General features: G+C 49.3%; 1 protein-coding gene across 3 annotated transcripts in view; it reads left to right on the top strand.

Moving 5' to 3' along the window:
• CERS2 (ceramide synthase 2) overlaps positions 1–22822 on the top strand; it is a 49430-nt gene that overhangs the window by 8844 nt on the left and 17764 nt on the right. Inside the window, exon 1 of one of the 3 annotated variants that reach the window (XM_074981366.1) lies at positions 18049–18101. The exons of the other annotated variants lie outside the window; for them this stretch is intronic. The gene's annotated coding sequence lies outside the window, so the exon portion shown is untranslated. Of the gene's footprint in view, positions 1–18048; positions 18102–22822 lie in introns of those variants that run through there. 3 annotated transcript variants of the gene reach the window in all.

Here is a 22822-nt window from a genome sequence, read left to right as displayed (position 1 = left end):
AGTTAAGCTCTTTTGGTTCTTCTAATACAAGGTGTTGGAGGTAGAGGGATTTAGCATCATGGGACACTTTTGTGCCTTTGACAGTCATCAAAATGCATGGCTGTTGGGACATGTAGAAGTCATCTGATCCAATCTACACTGAGGCAGGACCAAATAAGCCTATAGTGACCCTGACAGGTGTCTGTACTGATATTAGAAGTCTCGAATCCTCACATCTCTGTTGGTAATCTGTTCTGGTGCATATCTATGTTGATAGTTAGGAATTTTTTTCTTCATGGCACCCAGATGGTCTCAGCAGACTCATGGCAGCACTTGACCCATGCTAACTACTGCCCTTGTTCCCATTGGTTTTAGCAGCAGCATGGATTTCTTGTTCTCCTTTGCCCTTCCTCTCTCCTTACAAGTTTGTCTTGCTTTGCAAAGCTGCAAGGCTGAAGGCGGGTGAGGAGTCAGGCAAATAGAGACCAAATGCCTTGGAAGAAGTGCCATTTCCTCCCCTGCGATCTATTGAATCTTTAAGTAGACAGACTAATATTAGCTCTGGCGTAGATCAGGGTACACCTCCCTGAGCCAGCACAGCAGTTAAGGGACTCAGGGCACGCATGTCTTGTTTCATTGAAGTCAAAATATTGATTGTACCAGTGCCTGTTGCAGTGAAGGTGCCAGAGGCACAAGTTTCCCAGCGGTGAAGGGTCAAGCCAGCAGAAGCCTGGTTTTGGTTGCCATTCATACCTGTAAACTGGGAGGTCAAGATCCTCTCATGGTACAGCACTGCTCCTCCCTTGTTGCATATTCTCTCTCTGTGGCTTGGCAGATAGTCTCAGGACACCCTGTTCACAGCTTTGCTGTGGGGCTGCTGGGTGACCTTGGTCAAGTTGTTTCCCCAGATTGTGCCTCAGTTTCCCCATCTGGAGAATGGGAATAATGAGCCTGACCACCTGTGTAAAACACTTTAAGATTTCCAGATGATGAAAATTGGTAAGTAAGAGCTACAGCAGTGTACGGATTCCCTCCCACTCTAAGCTCTTATCTAGTGCTTTTCATCTGGAGAGCTCACAAGCACGTTACAAATACATTCCATTCCATTAGAGTTTAGAGGCAGCTACCGACCTGTGGGTTCCATCATGTTAGATGTGTGCATTCACGTATGGGTACATCAACGCTACAATAAAAGACTTGAAGTTGTTTGGGCTGGAGCTTGGGATCTGAAACCCACCCCCCTACCATGGATTTTCTACCCAAGTCTGAACATCTTCACTGTAATATTTTATCCCTAAAGCTTGAGCTCCTGTTGTTCTTGGTTCTGAGAGTCTGAGAGATTTTTTTATTGAAGTGTAGACAAACCCGTGGGGGATGGTCACTGCTCTACACAGCCAGCTATCTGCATGGGCATGAAATGGGAGGGGAAATGAAGATATTTGCCTCAGGTCAGAGCTGAGAATAGAACTAGTATCTCCAGACTCCCACCTGGTGTCATCTTCACTAGATCATGCTACCTCCCTGTGTGATGGTCCTTATTAAATCTGTATGAGTGCATTGAGCCTGCTCTGCATCTTGTACCTGAACTGGGATGTTATTCCCCTCGCTCATGCTGAGTGCTGCAGGATTAACTCTCCCCAGCTGCATTCTGATTTGTTCAGTGGAAACTGTTAGATGTCTGTAAAGTACCCTCTTGTGCATGAACTCAAGAGATTTTGGAGGTGAGCAGGGCGGGGTCTTTGCACTGGCTCTTTACAAGGGAGGGTAATTTCTAGAGGGGCTGTATCCCTGCAGTCCCAGTGATCGCTGTCAATTAGGCTGCTGATTTAGGTGCTTCCCATTAGGTCCCTGAGTCTGGAAGTCTCAGCCCTGAGCTGAGGAGAACCAGGACCCTGGTCTGGTTTCCTGATACCCAGCTCTGGTTTCAATCATCCCATGCCCTCTATTGAGTGGAACTTTAGAGTGTGGCTTGTTTGTTTTAGCCCCTAATCCTGCTTTGTGGGCTTGTTTTTCTTCCTCTTTTTCATCCTGGTTCCTCTGCAGCAGGCGGAGGGTGGCCAGCACAGCTATAAATCCAGCACTGCTTGGTAAAAGAATTTACCACCTATGCAAGTGAGGATGTGCTAAAGTCACCAGCCATAGAGTGAACAGGAGTTCCTACTCTGCTAAACCTCATCTGACAGCAACCCTTATTAGCCACTTCCAGCTCCACATTCATGCATCACTACTGTGTCAGTCTCAACATGCAGCCTTTAGTATTCCAGCTCTGAATTCTCCCATCCTTCAGCTCTGCCAGTGATTTGTATGTGCCTGCACCTATACTGGCATCGTAGACTTTTGGGCAGTGTATGGGGTTAGTGGTACAAATGGGAATTCTACACGTGGAAATATGGAGGAGTTGCTCAGAGGAGTACAAAAGAACAGCATGAGCATGTAAGGACAAAATCAGGCTCAGGCTCTCAAAATAAGCTCTGTGTAGCTAGGGGCATGGAAGTCATTAAGAAGCGGTCCTTTACATTAGGAGCAAAAAAGGAGGATAAAAGCATAGGTTCTCAACTGGGAAGGAGAGGTGATAACCCCTGATATCAAAAGCTGAGAGATTCTATATCTGTGTTTCTTCAGGCTTCACTAAAAGGTAGATTGTAACCTGATATTTAACACAGTTAATATTAACAAGGGGGAGAGAATGGAAGCCAAAATAAGGAAAGAACGGGTTAAAGAATAGTTAGGTAGGTTATATTCAAGTCAGCAGGGCCTGTTGACGTTCAACCTAGAGTACCTAATGTACTAGATGAAGCAATCTTGGAGCAATTAGGAATTATCTTCCAAAACTCATGGGAAAAAAAGTAAGGTGTGAGAGAACTAGAGAAGGGAAAATGTAATATCTATCTTTAAAAAGGGGAGCAAAGAAGACCTGGAGAATTGTAGAGCAATCAGCCTAATTTAGATACCCAGAAAGATACTGGAACAAATTCCCTTAAGCAGTGGTGTACAGCCTGTGAGCTATGTGCAGCCCTTTGGGGTTCTGTGTGTGGCCCAGGAGACACTTTGTTTACTGTTGCCCATGCACAGGATTACCAGATTGTGCTGGATTCTGTCCTTTTGTACTAAAATGACATGCATGTAAAGTAAGGGCATGTGACGTGAGGTGTGTGCTGATTGCACACAAGACTGTGAGAGCCTTGTGCTCCTTCTGCGTCCAATCAAAGTGCTGCTATGGTTCAGTTGGCACACCCTGTAAATTCTAGGCATGCCAGCACAGTTAGCTAAACTACCCTGTTCTGTGAGACTGTCTTGGTTACAACAACCTTGGAGTCCGCTGAGATGGAGGGCCACTCACGTGACCCACTCACTTGCCTAGGTTGCCTGTTGCTGCTTTTAAACTGTTACTTTGTTAGTTCCTGGAGGATAATGGGGTGATGGTCAATAAACAATGTGGAATCATCAAGGACAAATTAGGTTTACTGGCCTAGCAGATTGAGTAGCAGTAGATGTGATTTGATTTACCTTAATTTTTTGTGAGGCCTTTAACACAGGTCTATGTGACACTCCCAATAGTAAACTAGGGAAACGTGTGCTAGGTGAAATTACTATAAGGTAAGTGCACAACTGACTGAGAAGTCACTCTCAGGGTAGTTATCTAGGGTTGCTGTCAGATTGGGAGGGTGAGGGCATATCTAGTGCGTGTCTCGGGTCAGTTCTGGACTTGGTATTATTATTCAGTATTTTCAGTTATGGCTTCATTAATGAAGTAGAGGGTATGCTCATAAAATTTGCAGATGACACCCATCTGGTGTGAGTTGTTGGCACTTTGGAGGAGAGGATTAATACACAAAACCACCTTGACAGATTGGTCTGAAATCAACAAGATGAAATTCAGCAAAGAGAAGAGCAAAATGTCTCACTGAAGAAGGAAGGATCAGATGGCAGCTACAGAGTGGGGACTGATTGGCTTGCCAGAAGTACTGCTGACAAAGATCTGGGGATTATAGTTAAGGCTGTGTTTTACTCATGAGTATTTTTGTTAAAAATCATGGGCAGGTTGCTGTCAGTAAACAAAATTCACAGCCTGTTACCTGTCCATGACTGGTACTTTATATCCCTGACTAAATCTTGAGTGGAGAGGGGCAGCCAGGGGTGCCTTGGGGTTTGGGAGGCAGGTGGCAGTGCACAGCTGGGAGCCCCTGCTGGTACCTGAGAGGGGAGGTGGGGGGTTGGCAGGGCTGGCAGGCACCATTCCCCCACAGGTGACATGTACCCCCAGTAAATCTTAGGCAAAGGCAAGGCCACGCAGCTTTAGGTGCTGTCTCCATCCCGGTGCTGGCTTTGCAGCTCCCATTGGCCAGGAACTGTTGCCAGTTGGAGCTGTGTGGGCAGAGGTAGCTCACAGTACTAAGAGGTGGGAAAGGGACATGACTCCCTGGAAGCATCAGCCCCTGAAGTAAGCACTGCTCAGAGCCATCACCCTCTCCTGTGCGTCAGCCCCCAGCCCTGAGTACAACTACCTCATCCAAATACTGTTGCTGCAGGGAGGAGCACAGTGGTCCTAGATTTCCCCAGCAGCAGCATGTGGCTGGCTCGGGAGCTGCTTGAATTGTTCAGGTGGCCCTGGGCCAGCAGAAGTCATCAAATTTTACGGCATCCATGACTAAAGACCTCCATGACAAACACAGCCTTACTTGTAGTGAATCATGAACTGAACAGGAGCCAGGGTTGTGATGCAGTTGTGAAAAAAGGCTAATGTCATTCTGGGTGTGTTAACAGAAGTGTTGTGTGTAAGACACAGGAAGTAACTTTTCCACTTTCCTCATTGCATCTGATGAGGCGGGTCTTTTCCCATGAAAGCTCTACAATATCTGTTAGTCTATAAGGTGCCACAGAACTTCTCATTGTTTTTCCCACTCAGCACTTTCAATAGGAAGTACTATGTCTGCTTTTGGATGCCAGACTTCAAGAAGTCTGTAAAAAGTGGAGAGGACCCAGGACAGTAACAAAAATGATAAAAGGTTTAGGAATGGTAAAAATTGGGCATGTTTACTCTCGAGAAAAGATGACAGAGGAGAGACTTGATAAGTCTTCAGATGTGGTAAGGGCAGTGCTTGATGATTGTTTGCGTCTGCTGTGGGTTGGGCACAAAGCAATGGGCTTAGTCTGCAGCAAGGAAGATTTATGTTAGGTAGTAGGAAAATCTTTCCACCTATAAGGTTAGTTAAGTGCTGGAATAGGCTTACAAGGGAGGTGTTGGGATGCCCATGGCTGCAAATCTTTTTAAGATCTGTTAGAGAAATGCCTGTCAGAGAGAATCTAGATGTTCTTCTTGGCCCTGCTTCTGCCAAGGAGACTGAACTTGATGACCTTTAGAGGTTTCTTCCAGGACAATACTTCTATAATTTTATGACTGCAGTAAAAGGAATAACTAGTCAGCTTGACAAAAGGCAGCCTGTTGTAGCAGCCAGAATGCAGGCTTAGCGGCTGGGATGTCCTGAGTTCCCTCTTCATCTTTGAGCAAGACTCTTCCATTTTCTATACCTTGGTTTCCCCAGCTGTAAAACTGGAGATAATACATATCTCAGTGGAGAGGGACTGAAGCTTCATGGATGGTTTATCACTGGCTTGGTGATGCCTGCATGCATAAGCACTGAGTGTTATGATGGTTCTCTGTTGTTGTTATCTCTCTAGGGCAAGTGCATGCAGGGACAAATACTCTGCTTTACACTGCTGATATAGGACCCTGGGGTAGCTGCACCAATGCAAATCTCTGGTGGGTTACAGCAGTGCAGCACAGTTTGCATTAGTGCCATTAACCTGATATAAACAGTGTCCCTGCTAGGGAATTTGCAGCAGTAGCATTCATGCTGGGGAATCAGTCCCATCCAGGCAAGAGATGCCTGTGAAGAGGTCAGCTGCACCCTTTGAGGGGATGCTAGAGCATTGGTCGCCAATCCCGTCAGCCACCACAAGTTCCAGGCGTGACGGTATCGGTCTGTGTCTTGTGAGATCCCTGCCACTGACTCCCCGTATGACTTTGCTTGGGCAAATTGCATGATATTTCTGGGCTGGGGTCCCCCTCTAAAATGGAGTTGCTTTCTCCTGTCTGTCTCTTGCTCTGCATGTGTGCAGCAGCTGAAGGGTATTCCAGACTGACCTGAGGCCTTTGTCACCATAATATATGCAATAAAGTACAGGCTAAACCTCCCAAAACCAGAATCCTCTCATCTGGCAATATCTGTTGTTGGTCAGGACTACGGACGTTACTGGAGGAGACACCCATGTCGGGAGATTAGTAAGGGGAGCCCGGTTGCCTCAGGCAGGGGAGCCCAGCAGGGCTTGCATCCGTGGTCGGAGGCAACAGCCAGCCAAAGCAGACACGGTGCAGGCAGCCTGGCTGGGGCTGCACCAGGCACCCACTGGGCCGGAACCACGCCAGCAGACTGGCTGGGGCTGCACCAGGCACATGTGGGGACAGACCTCACTGACAGCCCATCTGGAGCTGCACCAGGTACCTGCGAGGTGGAAGCTGTGGTGGCAGCCTAACTGGTCCACAGCCAGCCTCTGGGCTGGGGCTGGAGCCGGGGGCCGGTGCCTGCAGGGCCAGGGCAATGTCTAGCACCCAATCCAGAGGTGGAACTGGCCTCTGTAGGGCCCAGACTGCACCTGCCGCTCTGGGGTCATGCCAGCAAGCCCTGTCTGGGTGGACATGGCCAGGGCTGCATCCGTGGCCAGGGTCAGGGCCATGTGTAGCATGGGGCTGGAACCAGCCTTTGCAGGTTGCAGCCAGGGGTGGCCGGGCCATTGTCAGCCCAGCAGGAGCCAAGGGAGCCCCAGGGCAGAAGGGTGGAGGAAGAGGAATGGGCAGCTGACTTCCCCTCCTCTGGCAAAATTCCCTCCTCAGAGACCAGTTAGGTCCCAAGCCTGCCGAACAAGGACGTGCAACCTGCAGCACTATCTTGTGTCTGTAGGGGTTATCCTGCAATTCAAGGTATTGTCACAGCAGGAGAGATGTGTGGAATCCACTCCATGCACACACATGGCTAATGGATAGATTGGAATTGCTTTAGGGTAGTGCCTTGTATCATGGTGTCCCTACCCATGACTGGGGCTGAGAGGTCTTCTAATAAATCTGAAAAGTAGAAATAGTTTTATAGCAATTTTCCCCCAAATGTTATATCACCGCTTGAAGGCCATGTATAGACTAGAAACTTTCGTTGGTAAGTAGCATGGGGGTTGATTATTTAACCTGTCTTTTATACCAGCAAAACCATAGTACGGGTGCAGTTATTCCAACATGAAAGTGGTTTTAGTGGTCTGTCTGGTTTTTGATTCATATAAGCCATACTGGCAAAATCCCACCTTGGCAGTATAAGATGCATGTGCAGTAGCTGGTTATAGTTACATTGGCAAATCCTTTCTAGTGCTGACCTGGCCTAATAGGCACTGATTTGAGGACCATCATTTTTGTCCTTTTATATCACATGTATGAGATCCTTCTGAACATACAGCGTTGTTCTATTAAAAATGGTACCATGGAGCCTTGTATTAATGTGGTTTTCTCAGCTGTAGTGAGAGAGCCTCTGTAATCTTGTTGATTTTTGGCTCAGGGCCTAATGAGACAGGCACATGGTGAGAGCTTAGACTGTAAATAGTCTAGAATCTAGCTATCTTCCAGAGCATCTACCAACCCCTCAGTGCTTTTAAAAAAAAAAAAAAAAGGCATGAAATCTTAATAATGAGTTCTTTTTATTTACTTTCTGTGTTGCCCCCTACAGGGTCAATTTTCCCAGCTTTTCTCGATCACCATTTTGGCTGTAAACGTTTTCTCTTTTTAAATTTGAGCTGAAATTGTGTGGTCACAAGACTCCAGAAGATGGGGCTTTAAGGGGAATAAAAGCAAATCCCACAATATTTTGAGAGAGAAAATCCTGAATGTTGGCGGTGCTGAATTTGTTAAACTTGAGTGGAAAGTATGGGTGAGGAGTGGTATTCTACCTTCCTTGTGCTCTGGGTTATTGAAGGTGGGGCTAGGATTTCCATCTCCCAAGCACTGGGATTAGTTGATTCTGATAAAAGAACCAGATTCTGTTCTGACTCTCGCTGCCACAGCTGTGGTGCTGAGACTTCAATGCTAATGGGAGAAAAAGTATTGGTTTATATTAAGGAAATTCACAATGGCATTAGTGCAGTTATACCCTTGCGAATATTGTGCTGGAGCAATTTAATCTGTTCCCAGATGGAAAATGAGATGAGATGGTGCAAGCCTGCTTGGCCCATTGAAGAACTCTTATGTTGGGGGTTTTGCACTGACAATACACATGCAAATGGCCTTCGTGACTAAGGTCTTGACTACACTACAAAATTAAGTCAACCAAAAGTTAGGCCGACTTACAAGCCATCACAGTAATTACTCCAGTGGTTCTTGTCCACACTACACCCACTCTGGTCAGTGGTGCATGTCCTCAGTGCTTCCATTGACTTAACTGTCTGGGTGCTGACAGCTGGAGTCCTGTCAGCCCCAACCAGGACTCACAGCTGGAGCCTTCTCTGCCCACCTCGGTGTGGCAGACAGCCAGTTAAAGTAAATTTCTTTGCAGACGCTGTTGCCATAACTACATAGACCTAACCAATGAGACGAGGCAGAGTTATTTGGTGTGGTGGGCAACTTACATTTGCAGGAGTGGTGGTGTAGCGTAGAAGCAGTTAGGTCAACCTAAGCTGCTTTATGTTGACCTAACTTTGTAGTGTAGACAAGCCCTCCAGTAAGGCCACTGCCTTCATTTAAAGTCTGGGGCCATGTATCCCTATCCTGAGCAGACTGGTTAAGTGGAGGAAGCTGCCATTTACTTCAACAGACTCTGCAAACGTGTGCTCCTTCCTTGGCCCTATTGCTGGATCCTGGGGATTTTCCATCTCTGTTAGGAGGCTAGAAAAGTTCAAAGTTGGAGACCCTGGTGCTGGTGTGTGCTGATGCGTGGGGAGAATAACTCAGCTGCAGAAGAGGCAGATTGGGCAGATATTTGGCAAGAACTAGTGCCCTCAAAGCAGGTGCCTGCCCACTTCCTTTGTCTGTGGTGTGTGTAAGAGAGCTGTGCGCTGCAGGAACATTGGATCTGATGCACTGCTAGGAGCGTGGAACATTATCCAGGATTTCCGCCTGTGCACCTGAGATCAGAATCTGGCCCTTGGACACGAGCAGCTTCCACTAAACCAGGTCCTTTTAATGTTTTTTTTCTGCAGCACTCAGGGAGTCTTTCTATTCCAGGTCAAGGAGCTAGGTTAATCATCTCTCACTGACCCTCCAACAGGAGGGCAAAGTCCTTGAGCCAGACCTTTGGCCAACATGCAACAGCACAATAATTTCACAATGCTGTGGTGACAGACTGGGTCAGGTGGGCTTGAGCATATTTGTTTGTTTGCTGAATCATCTGGTGGATAAGAGTTCCCCAATGCCCATCCCTGGCTGCTAGTGGGTGCTGATTTAAGGGCTAAGCGTGGAGCTGCATGACAGCATGCAGCAGATCCTGATTGGCAGCAGTGTCCTTAGGTTACATGACTGCCAAACCTGGTTGACGTCATAGTTTGGTCAATATATTTCTTGTTTGTCTAAATCTGGATTGCAGGAGGGTCCCCTTGTTTCCCCTTCTGAAGCTGCTCTCTTGCTTCAAGTGACTGCAGCATTTATCTTGTGCTGGTGTAGGTGGGTGATTTTTGGGTAAGTCACATCCTGCTGTGTGCCTCATTTCTCCACTTGTACCAGAGGGTAATGATACTGAATTTCCTTTTGTAAAGTGATTTGAAATCTTTTCATGCAAAGCACTGGATAAGGGCTAGGTAGTAAGAACAGCCCTCCATTCCTGTTCTGAAGTGCTGTGTGGGGTGGGTGCCAAGTCCACTAGTGGTCTGTGACCGCCTTGCAGGTGGGCCATGAGGTTCAGGACTTGCCTCCCCACATCCCTGTGGGCAGCCTGCAGCCCCTCTTTCAGCCCCACTCAGCTCCAAGAACCTCCCCCTCCTGACCAGTTCTGCAACTCCTGTCTGCTCCTGCACCCCACGTCCTGCTCCTGGAGTGCTCTTTCCCCTAGCCAGACACCCTGTCTCTAGCCTGCTCCTGCGCCCTCCCACTCTTCCAGACATACTGTCTCTCACCTGGACCCTCACCCCAATCCCGATCCCATTTTTCTGGCAGCCTCCTCACATGCACCGAGCCCCTCATTGTTGGCCTCACCCCAGAGCCTGGAGGGGGGGTGTGCACAAAATCTACTAACCCTCAGACCACAAAAGAGTTAATCTGGCCAGTGGGAAGCCCTGATGCCTGGTCTTCCCTGCCTGTTCCCCTCACCCCTGCCATGGGGTTGGCGCACCAGTGGGGAGTGCCCTATCTCCACTGGGGGTCACATCAGTGAGGGCTGGTGTTCTTTGTTTGCGGGGTGGTTTGCACCTCACTTGATTTTTTTTTTTTTTTTTTTTTTTTGAGATCAGAGGTTCCCTACCCTGTTATAAAGACAACATTGAAACTCTCTTTTTTTGACACTACATTAATATTTTATTTTATTTAAAACAAAGTTTGGTAAATTAACAAGATAAAATTAAAGCACTCAATCTATTTAATTATTTTGACTTTATTTCCCTTCTTACTGGTTATATATGCCTCCTTATGTTATAACTCCGGCAGTCTAATATGAATAATTTAGTATTTAGAGATAAACAAAGGCATTTTATCATCATGAGTGGTTGGCTGGTGGTCCACAGTTAAACTTTAATGACCCTAATCTGATGCCTAGGGACTGTTTGAGACATGTGAGAGCTTTGTCAGCTTCCTTTGCCTGAGTTATGGGAAAACACAATGGCAGTCATGTAGCACTTTAAAGACTAACAGAATAACTTATTAGGTGATGAGCTTTCATGGGAGAGACCCATTTCTTCAGATCTATTTTTGGGTTATGGGAGTGAGTTCATAAATCAGACCTTAAAAAGCTTGCTCCTGGATTGTCTTGCTAACACACACTTCCTGAGAAACAGCTATTCTTTAGATCAGGGCCTGTAATGTGAAGCCAGAGCCTGAGCCCCGCGTGGTGGGTCTCGGGCTTCAGCCCCAGGTCCTAGCCAGTCTAACATCAGCTCTGGTGACGCTATTAAAGGGTTGCAACTCCCAAATTGAGGATTGCTGCTCTAGATGGTTGCATTCAAACCTTCAGGGAATTCATCTGTAACTTTGTTCTCAGCTCTGTTCAGTGGTACTAATAACACAGCAACACACAGCAGCTGGAACATCTTGGGGATAAGGATGGCATCACAACGTGTGCAGATTCTAAAAGGGCTAGATGGGCTGCAGGCTTGGCCAGCTGAGACTGATACCCAGGCACAGTACTGCTGACCTGTGGAACTTTCAGCAGCAGCAAAATAGCTTTGGAAAGGTTGGAAAATGGGTAGGAGATATTCTCCTTGCAACAATTCCAGATACAGCTATGCACCTGGGTGCTGCCTGAGCTACCAACCAGGGTCGCCCTCAGCATTTCTGCAAAATTGGGAGCTTTGTTGGAGGGTTACTGGTCGGGTTGGTGTTAGTAGCAGGATACTGGGTGAGTTGGTGCATTGAATTGTCTGTTTGTTGCTTGTATTGCGGTAGCAGCTAAGTTCCCTTTTTTGTGGGGTCAAGCCATGTGCCCACTGCCTTGGTTTGCCCTCTTTCAGCTCCCCAGGAACAGCACAAAGACGCTCCTGAATCAGAAACAACACTTCCTGCGTAGGTGGCTTATTAAAATATCACACTGCAGTTTTAACAACTAATCTCTCCCAGGCTCTGGAATTCCTTCCCCACCTGTACCCAAAAGCTTCTAGCCTTAAAGGCTGGCTCTTACAGGTGTCATTCATCCGGGGCAAAACCGACTCCTGGACCCTTCCCCAGCCACCCTTCTGCAGGAAATGCCACCACTGGGTGCTGCTGTCATGTCACCCTTGGCGACTTACCCCAGGAGGCTGCTATGCAAGCCAGATGTGCTACATAAAGACACATTGAGAAATGGTCCCTGCCCCACAGTTGAGACAAAGTGTTGAAGGGGAAACTGAGGCATAGATGGGAAGTGAGTTGCCCTGTGTCAGAGGCAGTGCATGGGAATAGAACAGTGGTGGGCAACATGCATCTTACTGGGGCTGCACTTCCAGCTCTGGGAGGGAGGGAGAGCGGTTAGAGCACTCCTAAAATGTGGGGAGTGGGAACAACAAGTAGAAAGTATGGGGCTTCTGTGGTGCACGGGATGAGGGGGAAAAGGCGAGCAAAATAGAAGGTCCACGGGGCTGCAGGTTGCTGCAGCCCACTCCCTATTTTTGGTTGCCCATTGCTGGAGTAGAATTTGGGTCTTCCAACTCCCAGGGCTGTGCTCTGTCCCCTGGGCAATGCCATCTGTTCGGAAGGATTGCGGAGAGGAAGTACTGTGATCCCATCAATGTTCCCTCTATCCTTTTCCATCCACTTACTGAATAAATTTGGTACATGCACTGAGAAACACAAACCTAGCTGTGGTCACTCTGCTAATCATCTGGGTGGCATTGAATCTCTACTGAGAGATTACATAAGTGTACAGTTTACAGGGAGCATTGCTCTCCTTTACATAGATGGGGAGCTGAGGGTCTATAGGGAGAGAGAGGGGTGTCATGCTGGAGTTTCTCCTCCACATCTGGCCTTTTTCATGCCTTTTGGAATGCTGTTGAACTGCAAGGCCAGGCAGTGAAAGGGGCTGTTGTCTGTGTCTGCTCTGCTGCAGTGCAGACAGCTGTGAATTCTGCCCCGGATCAATGGGCTGGGAGTTGGAGTGGGTGGATGGGCAAGGTCCTCTGTACAGGGTGTGCTGGGCCTCTGAAGACATCTGGGCAAGCAGAGGATGAAACTCAGCCCACTGCATTGTGGGAACCTGTGTTCTGGTTGGCCGCTGAATCACTTGGCAGTGGGAGCATGGGTGCAGATCTATAAAGAGCTGCAGAGTGGATCTTAAAGTTTTATCCTGAGAGACTTTTGTGAAGGGGGGGCAGCCCTCCCGCTTTTTGTAGTGTAAATGATGTGGGAATCAGCCTCTCATTAAACTTAGGTCTCTGGTCTACTCTAGATGAGCCATTAGAGTAATTGGCACATGCCACATCAATGCACTGAGGCTCCAGAAGGGCAGCAACACTACAGTGACTGGACTCTTGCTGGGGACTGAATGCATCACTTTGTTGGGGGACTCCCTACACACTTAGTGTGCTGGCACTGCCTGGCCTGAACCAAAATGTGTGATCTTAGGTCACTTAATGGCCCATCCTCAATGCCTGCAAAGCTGCTCAGCTGGCCCTGTGTCTGCACCCCCTGCAGCAGCTGGCTCAGCCCTTACAGGGTTCCCTGAGTTGCCTGTCCTGCATTAGGCCATGGCATCACAAACCTGGCTGGCTGGCCTGGCAGGGGCCCAGTCCAGCATCTGTGCTTTGCTTCTAGCTCTGTGGCTTCCTTACACCAAATGTTTGTTTGGGGTAGAAGACCTTGGCTTTGAGGACCTGGCACAGTCTGCTTCACAGAGACTGAGCCCCAGCTCAACACAGGGTGGGGAGGAGGGGGGAGCTATTTTCCAAATGGATGCAGCCAAAAAATCACAACTCCCAATAGTATTTCGTACCCAGCAAACATAGCTTTGAAGGGGTGGATGGAACATCCATGTTCTTGATCTGAAAAGGGGGCACGAGGGCAGAGAGGGCCCAGCATGATACCAGTCAGAGAGAACTGGGAATGGGCCATAGTCCTGTTTCCCAGTCCTGTTAGCTCTAACTGCTAGGTTGACTCCCACAACGAGGAGTCCCTGTGCCTTATTAACTAGATCACAGCTGGTCCAGAAGGGTGAAATCTGGCGTCTCCTGGGTGCTGTGTGACTCTTCAGCTGCAGTCTGTCTAATTTTGTGCGCTGCTTTGAGAACAGCCTGGTTGGTTTGTTTGCAAACACAAGTTTGTCTTCCCCTTAGGTGGGTTCAGCCCATGGCTGTTGCTCTCAAATCACTGAGTTATTCCTGACGGCGGCTGATGCTGTGTTGCGCTTAGGTGGGAGTGTGTGTGACAGAACTGGAACATCTGGCTGTGTGAGAGAGAGAACTGTGCACACTGGTTGCATGTCAGGCACTGTGCTGCATCCTCTCCGGTCTGTTTCCTATGGACCTCTGGGCATACCTCCATGGCCGCTCACAATGCACTTGGGCAAAGAGTGCTGATTTCATATGAGGAAGTTCTCTCCCCACTGCCTGACACCACATATGACTCAGGAGGAAACCAGACTGTGACAAGCTGTGCCATTGGCTGTCCCCGGCTCTTGCCACATGTCTGCCTCGCTAGACCTCGCTTGCTCCCTATGTCGGGGGCTTCTTATTTTGGCCTTTGCCTGTGGGGAGTGTGAGGGACAGTCTCCTTCCAGGGTCTTGTTCAGCAGATGCATTGGAGCAGCAGTGCACCAATTGCTGAGAGGACAGAGGGGCAAGGCCCTGGACACACCTTTGTCTTTGCACCTGCTAGGAGACCAAACTACTACAGCAGGAGGGTGATGGCATCTCCTCTGGGGAACCCTCCCCACCCCTGCCATCTCTGCAGGGTGCCATGTCCCACTCTGATCTCTTCCCCCTTCCAGTGCCAAGACCTATGCCGTTCCCCAGCTCCCACGCTCCAGGTTTCCCTGTGCTGCCCACGTCTCTGCTTCCTTCACCCACTCCACGCTTCTGCTCCATCTGGGTATGCCCAGTTCTCTCGTCGCACCCTGTCTGCTCCCACATGCCTCAGCCTCTTGCAGAGGCCCATTGTGTCTTGGCAGCCTGTGCACGTGCTCAGGATGTGGTGTGTCCAATGGATCGGATCCTTCTAGCTTCTCAGGACCCTGGTGGGTAGCCAACCCGCTTCCAGGTGCTGCCTTCTACTGACTGGGGGCTCCCCCCGCTCCCTCCCAGAGGTCATCCCGCAGAGGGCTGCTGATTAAAGGAGATATCGGCTGTTGTCTGTCTAAAGGCTTTGGGCCAAAACCAGCATTCACTCTTTTTTTTTTTTTTTTTCCATCCATGGGTGGAATGAATTTTATGTGCACCAAGGCATGTGTGGATGTTCACCACCAGTAGAAACACATGCTGCTGTCCGTGGGCCCTCTGCTAATCAGCTGGGTGCAATTTGAAACTTTCCTGTGTGACCATCCCAATGCTCAGCGTGCCTGGAACACTGGCCATAGTGCATCCTTCTGGGGGCAGCGCTGCTTCTGCACTGGGGGAATCCTATGAGGAAGAGGCTGAGGGGTCATGACCCTGACCCACCTTTTGCAAAGTCCTTTGAAGTCTACAGAGGCAAAGAGTCATGGAACAAAGGTAGTGGCTTTCTGTCCTTGTTCAGTGAATGCCATAATTGATCTGTCCAGCATCACCGCATGCGTGTGTGTGAGAGAGGGAGATGTAGCACATCAGCATGGGACCAGCCCGTGCAGCTGTCTTAGGGCAGGAACTCTTTCTTCAGCAAGGTTGTGAAACACCCTGCGCACAGCGAGGCCCAGCCTGCTTGGCCAATAGGCGCCAGTGCAGTGCAGCTGCTCTGCACTAATCTCTGATGTCTGGCCACCCCACCCACAGAGCCTCCACGCCTCATGGAGAGACGAAACAGTGGGAGGAGCTGCTCTGCTTTGGTAACCCCAGGTCACTCAGCATAGTTTGCTTTCCATGGCTTTTAAGACAAGTCCTGACATAGTTCATTTTCTAATCTGCTAAGGGCAGGGTGTGTGCATACTTGCCCTTTGCATCCCTTCCTCTCATCCCCAGACTAGTAACTCTTCTGCTTACTAAGTCTGCTACCCTTCTACTTGTGAGCAGGGAACATGACTGTAGCCTAAAGCAAGGCCAACAGTCTGTCGAAGTTGTTTGGAGGCAAAGGGGCTTGAAGCTGCTGACTGCTCATGTTCCTTACTGTGAAACACTTCAGCTCAATTTAGTTTATATCTTGAGAATCCTGACCCAGATCCCTAGGAGGCACAGCAGTTTTCAAGATGTGAACAGCATGTGGATTTTAGAGCACTTGGAAAACCTGGTTGTTGAGCAGTAAATAAGGCCATGTGTACATGTAATAGCTTTAGAGCTGCAGCTGTCCCATGCTAGCACTTCTATATTGATACTACAATAACAGAAGACCCCTCCTATTGCTATAGTAAATCCACTTCCCTCAGAGGCAATGGCTGGGTTGCGTGAAAAATTCTTCTGTTGGCCTGTATGTGGACTCAAGTTGGCTTAATTGTCACTCAGGAGAATGAAAAATGCACACCCCTTAAAATGCATTGGCTTAATTTTCTAGCACAGACCAGCCCCTTGTCTCAAACTTATGTATGGCAGAACTGCTGATTCTCTTTCCTTGAACCAGAGGTTGAGAGGTGACTTAATCATGGTCTGTAGACACCAACATCAGGAGGTTTCTGCTCTTGAATTGAGCAGACAAAGGCAGAAGCAGCTCTCATGCCTGGAAGCTGAAACTGAAGTAATTCAGGCGAGAAATAAAATGCAGAATTTTAAGCGGGGGGAATTAGTCTTTGCTACAGCTAACCACAGGGATTCTACATCACTGGCAGTCTGCAACTCACATCTGGGTGCCCCTTTCAAAGAAGGACCTGCTGTAGCTCAGCCGGAGGTGATGAGCTGGATGCAGAAAGTGCTGGATGAGGTCCTCTGGCCTGTAATGCAGGAAGCCAGACCAAATGATCCCTCTTGGCCTTAAGCTCTATGTTACAGATCAAGTCCAAGATTATATTGTTTTAAAAATACTTTCCAAATTCATATTCTGAACAAATGTGAGCTCCATGAGAGAGAGAGACTTCTACCCATGGGTGAGCCAAAGAATTCAACTAATCTCAGCAAAATTAACCAACCATATTAATGGACAGTAGGCACACACTGGGGTCCAAATCTCTGCTGGTGTGAACTGATAGAATGTTACACCAGCAACAAATTAACTCCATTTACACAGCAAACCTAGGAGCACATAGTAGTGTGTGTCTATGTAACGCACTAGGGCTAGGACCAAATGGCGTGCTAGTATAGTCTCTGTATTGTTGCCCCTCCTTGTAACACCAGATACTAGGCCTTGCAGATCAGCTGCCTGCAGAGGGGAAATCAGTGACAGAAGCTGGGTATAATCAGTTCATTTATATGTGTACACCAGTCCTGGGACAGGGATTGTCAACAGTATGCAGAGCATTCCCTTCTCACAGGAATCTTAGTGGAGTGTTCAGTGCTCAGGGAGCAAGTCTGCCTGAAGAATTGGCCCCCATCTTGTTCTGCTCCCACAACACACAACCTTGTGTAAGCAAAATCTACCACTGCATGTCTTCCTGAGGCAGAGCACTTGCTCACACACCAAGGAAAGAATTTGGGTGGCTGTAAGAGGGACAACCAGCTTTAACAACAGGTATAAACAATCATCCATCTAGTTAGCATGTGGTGGTCTAGCTTGCAAATGTAATCTCCCTTTGGGGCATGCTTCGGGGTGCTTACCAGCTCAACACTAAAACCTGGGTTCAGAGGTGTTTGTGTGTCTACTAGCAAGATTCATGTGCTTTGTGATCTCTACAGATTGCTTTCTTCATATCCTTTTCTGAGAGGAAGAAATTTGACTCCGTTTGCACTTCTCTGGAGCCAGTGGAAAAGAGTGTGTCGAACTGCGTTTTCCTTAACAAATATCACCTATCTAGCATCTCTGATTTCAGCACAGCCTGTGCACTCACCCCAACATGGGCAGCTAAGTTCAGCAGCTTCAGAGCTGTTTACTAGCCTGGCTTGAATCTGCATTGCTTTGCCTGCCTGACCTCTAGGACCTCAACGCTGTTGTCATGGGGTGGTGTGTTTTGTCATTGACACAGCAGAGACCCCTCAGTCCGGGACTGTGCCTATCGCCCGCTGGGGCTGCGATGCCCCAGTATTCAGCCTTTAAAAGCATATCTGTAAACTAAGGGCCAAACCTTCAGCAGCCTTTATCTGAGCCAGCTTTGTCCTGGTTTGTTCGTAGGTTCAGATTTGCTCACTTGGGCCAGACCTTTCACAAGAGTTTCAGCTTCTCAGCACTGGGACAAAGGCCTGGATCTTCACAAGAATCTGGTATTTTGCAAGTACGTTGTTAACCTTGCCTTTGTTTTTGGTGACTGAATGGCAGCTGAGACTCTGAAATGCTTGGCCCCCTCTGTTCATGTAATGGCTCCCTGGCCACTTGATAGTTACACGCTGTTAGCGGTCAGCAGCAGTAAAAGCAGGTGATCTTCCCAGGCATGTACAGATTGTGGCAAAGGGCAGGGGAAGATGGGGAGTGGTTGACAGCTAATCCCTTGGCTTTTTTTGGTAAATGATGCTGCAGCAGCAAGGTAGGACCTAGATGTGCCAGTTGGACTCAGCACAAATTGGGCATGGGCTTAACTTTAAGCATGTGCTTCAGTGTGTGGCTGAGTTGGTGCCTGATTTCACTTTAGCTTTAAGAGGGAGAAACCCTTTATAGGGCTGCCTTCTCCTTCAGGCTTCAACAGATGCTACAGAACACTTCTCCCTCCCTGCCCCATCTCTGTTCCATGTTTGCTTAAATCTGTCTTGGGCAAATGAAGTCAGGATTGATTTCTAAGCTCCCCTGCCCACTTCTCTTCCTGGTGATATTATTATTACTGTTAAACAGTGCTCGCCTGTGTGTGTCAGGGATATTTCTTTTGTAGCACTCAGCCAGTCACCCATCAATAGTTATGCTTCTCTGCCGGGGATGTTGACAGATTCTGTGAGCGGGGAGACTGCAGGCCATGAGTACCGACTCCCTGCGAGACAGAGCCCTATCCTGACCCTGGCTCTTCAGTACATCTCCGTGACATGCAGCCCTATTCACTAGCCCTGCAATCCAGTCACCCACAAGAGCTGGAGTCAGCAGGAGGCCAGTGCTCATGGATGCCTCTTTCCACTTCCCTGCTGACAAGGGTTCACTCTAATTTTTTTCCATCCATGGGCAGAATAAATTTTATGCGCACCAAGGCGTGTGCAGACATGCACCAGCAGTGGAAACACATGCTGCTAACAAGCTGGGTGGTACCAGAATCTCTTGGGTGGATGCCCAAGCACTGGGCTTACAGGGAACACTGCTGCTGGTGCAGGCCCTTCTGCTTCCCCTGCACAGCACTGAAGGCTGGAGCAGGAGAGGAGTGGAAAGAAGCACCTGTAAGTACTGGCCGCCTGCTCTTGTACTGCTGGCAGGTGCTCTGTACTGATGAAATACTGAACAAGCAGTTGTATATGTAAATAAGGGACACTGCCTGTGTAATTCGGGACTGTTGGTGACCCACCACTTCCTCACTACCTGGCAGAGCCGGAGTGTGTTTGCATGGAGGCATGTCCTGGAGCAATGGGTCTTTCTGCTGCCCAGCTGCTGAAGACAGTTCCATTTTTGAATAGCTCAGCTGAGCACTGGTTCTGGCACACTGTGTATTCTTTTAGCCATGTGCATTCTCCACATGGTGCTTGCACAGCACTGGTAGAGGTCTGGGCAGGGCTACCGTGTCTGCTTTTCAAGCCTGCTCTCCCTTCCCCAGTGCTCTTACCTGGTTGAACCACGCACCTTGAATACTCTGCACCCAATTCCTGAAGGTTTAACACTGTGCGATTTCTGATTGGGCTGCAGGCGTGGAGTTTCTATAGTTGGGCAGAGCCATGTCCCTTCCCCTCCTCCCCTTCGCAGAAAAAAATCTCATCTGGGTTTGGTGCCTGAAGACCAGGGTTGCTGCCCTTTTGATCCCTGCAGTGTGTATACAGCAGCTGGGCGAGCTTCCATCTTATTGTGGTAGGTGCTTGAGGAGTGGCTGCAGCAGTGGGGTTGGGACTGAGGGCTGTGTGGCAACTGGGTAAGCTCCGTCCTTTGTGCAGCAGGTACTTGACGTGAGGCCTGGATTTTCAGAGGTGCAAAGACTGCAGCTTTCCTGGGCCTGCTGTTGCTCACTCCACACCTCTGAGACCCCCACTGTCCCAGCACGCACCTGTATAGCTTGGTTATATGTCGATCAGCTCTCATAGGCTCCAGCTGCAGAGAAGACAGCAAAGCTTCCCCACCCGCTGTAGCTCATTCTTGTTCTCCAGTGCCAGGGCAGGCTGGCATTACTGCAAGCCCCTTGTGTCGAGTACTGGGAAAGCATCCTGTTTGGTTTCTGAGAGCTGGGAACTTTCTGAGGCTGTGCCACTGCCCAGAATGCTATACGTTGGCATCAAAGATTTGCAACACTGCTGCCCCGGTGATGTGAACACAACGCATTGGACCAAGTACTTGCCTTGAGAGCTCACCGGCTGCCCCACAGAGCATGCAGTGCAGGTGGGGGGCTGTGACAGGCACTTTCCAGGCACCTGTCAGCTCCCAGCCCCACGCTGTGTGAGCTCTGACTTGCCCATTGCCCAGCACAGGCTGGTGACGGAAGCATCTGTTGGCGGGAGTTGTAGCAGTAGATGACCACTGTAAAAGGTCACGGGTCCCACGCTGCTTCTTGTCTACATTCTATTCCCAGTTCTGCCGCTGCCCTGTGGGGTGACCTTGGCAAATCACTGCCCCTTTCTGCCTCCATTTCCCCTTCCATTTCCAGCTTAGCTTCACCTGTTCAGTCTCTTTAGACTCCTTGGGGTGGGGATGTGTCTCACTGTTTGTGCTGCGCCAGGTACAACGGACCCCCAGTCTTGGTGTGGGTCCCAAAGTGCTGCTGTAGTATGTGGAATACCTGTCACCACCTGCTCTTGGTTGGGCTGTCACATGACATTACACCTTGGAGTGGTGTCACTGGAGAGGTATGGTTGGTGGTGCATTTGCCGGCTGGCTGAGCACGTAGCAGTGGCATTCCTGCTAGAGTGCTGTTTTCCACGTGCGGATCTGTGGTTGTTAGGCTGTTGGGCGGGTTTCAATGCAGATATGCACCAGGATTCTCTTTAATCTCTAACCAATGAGTAGAGAGCACAGCAGTGGGGCAACAGAGCGAGGGCTGGTTGTTTGGCGCCTAATGATCTTTTCGGTTGGGTTTTCTCCTCTGGTGGCTGGTGGTATTGCTCAGATGTGTTGGTGCCAGTGCGTGGGGGAGATGGGCCGGGGTGGGGGTGAGGGTCTGAAGAGAGAGCACTGTGGCTGGGTGTCCAGGGAGGAAATAACAAAATGGGGCAGAACACACAGGCTGAGATGTGTCTGGAGGTATGAAGGAGTGAGGGAGGGGGTAGATGGGAGGGGCATGTTGGATTGGTTGGGGTAGGACAGGATATGGAGGCAAAGGGAGGAAGAGAACCAGGAAGTGAAAGTGGCCAGTCCGGTTGGTGTCTTGGCTCCCAGCAGGGCAGGAGGAGTGCACACCCCAGCTCCCTGTGCACTGTGGCTTTGGTCTGTCACGTCCGGTGTGGATAATGACTGAGGCAGAGGGCTGGCCCTCGCTCTTGGAAGTGGGAGCTGCCATGCTGAGGCCACTAGCAGGACTCCAGATTTACCTTGGGGTTTGGCCCTGGTAAAATCTACCATCATGTGCGCAAAGAAGCTGTCTGATGGTTGAGTGAATCCATCCACCCCATTAACACAAAGATCATGCCCGCTCTCACCATAGCAGGGCCCTTGGCTCACAGCCGTACATCTTTGGCTGGATTCCTTGCCCCATGTGCTGCAGGGTGTGGCAAGTGCTCAGGAAATGGGCCACTGATGCCTGGACTCCTGGTGTGCTTGGCTCCCGCCTGCCCAAGGATGAACTGTACGTCTGGCTGCGGTGTATGGCTTCATGCCCTGTGGCCATAGCCCCACTTTGCCTTGGTTCTGTTCCCCCCACACCTCAGCCAAGCCCTTTAAGGGGGTCATTTATTTTGGTGGGTGGGGCAGCTTGTTCCATGGAGGACCTGCCCCCACAGGAGGAATTGTGTGGTGGCTGGGTGGCCATGGCAGTCTGTTGAGCAGCCTGGGCCCGATGCCACTTAGCAAAGTTTCAGGTGCATGTTGGGCTCTGGTGAGGTGGCTCTTCGCAGAGCCACATGAATATTGATCCTGGAAGTTGGGGCGGGGGGGAATCCTAAAACATCCCTTCAACCTCAGGCCCCTCTACAGGACAAATGAGGTGACTGGAGAGCCAAAGTTTACTGGAGCATGAGGCTGGCTGACCCCGAAGAGCCAGACTGGGGTACTGTCTCACAGTTACCCCTATCCAGGCCCACATTATGTCAGTACTCAAGTCAGCTGGCTGCTCTGGTATCTCTGCAAAATTGGCTCAAATCCACTGATTCCTGCACCCTCCCAGTGCTATTGAATAGCTCATAATTAGCATGGGTCTGTAGGAGTGTCAGCTCCTTGCTTCAGAGAACCCTGGAAATGCAGCACGTGGGAGGTCAGGTGGAAAACCCTCCCTGTTCCCCAGTGAACTTATACTGGGATCCTTGCTTGGGCGGTAGATATGCCCCAGTCTGAGTGCCTGAATCGCAAGTCAGAAGAAACTCCAGGAAAAGCTCAGTCCTAGCAGTGTTGGGCTGTAAGGGTCCTGGAGGGATCATTAGTACAGCCCCTGGTACTGACCCAGGACCAAGCAAACCTAGACTATGAGATGTTTGTCCAATCTGCACTTAAAAACCTCCAGTGATGGCGGATTCCATAACTTCCCCTAGAAGCATCTTTTCAAGAGCTTAAGTAACCCAAGAGTTAGGAAGTTCTTCCTAATGTCTACCCTCAGTCTCCCTTGCTGCAAAATAAAGCCATTGCTGCTTATGCTATGCCAATGGACAAGGAAAACATTTGATCACCATCCTCTGGAAGGGCCTGTAACATACCTGAAGACTTATCACATCCACTCCTTCCACCCCCCGACCCTTT

The sequence above is a fragment of the Carettochelys insculpta genome, chromosome 30, assembly GCF_033958435.1.
Source record: "Carettochelys insculpta isolate YL-2023 chromosome 30, ASM3395843v1, whole genome shotgun sequence".
NCBI lineage: Eukaryota > Metazoa > Chordata > Testudines > Carettochelyidae > Carettochelys > Carettochelys insculpta.
Note: the sequence above shows the minus strand (reverse complement) of the source record. Positions and strands in the feature narration are given on the sequence as shown.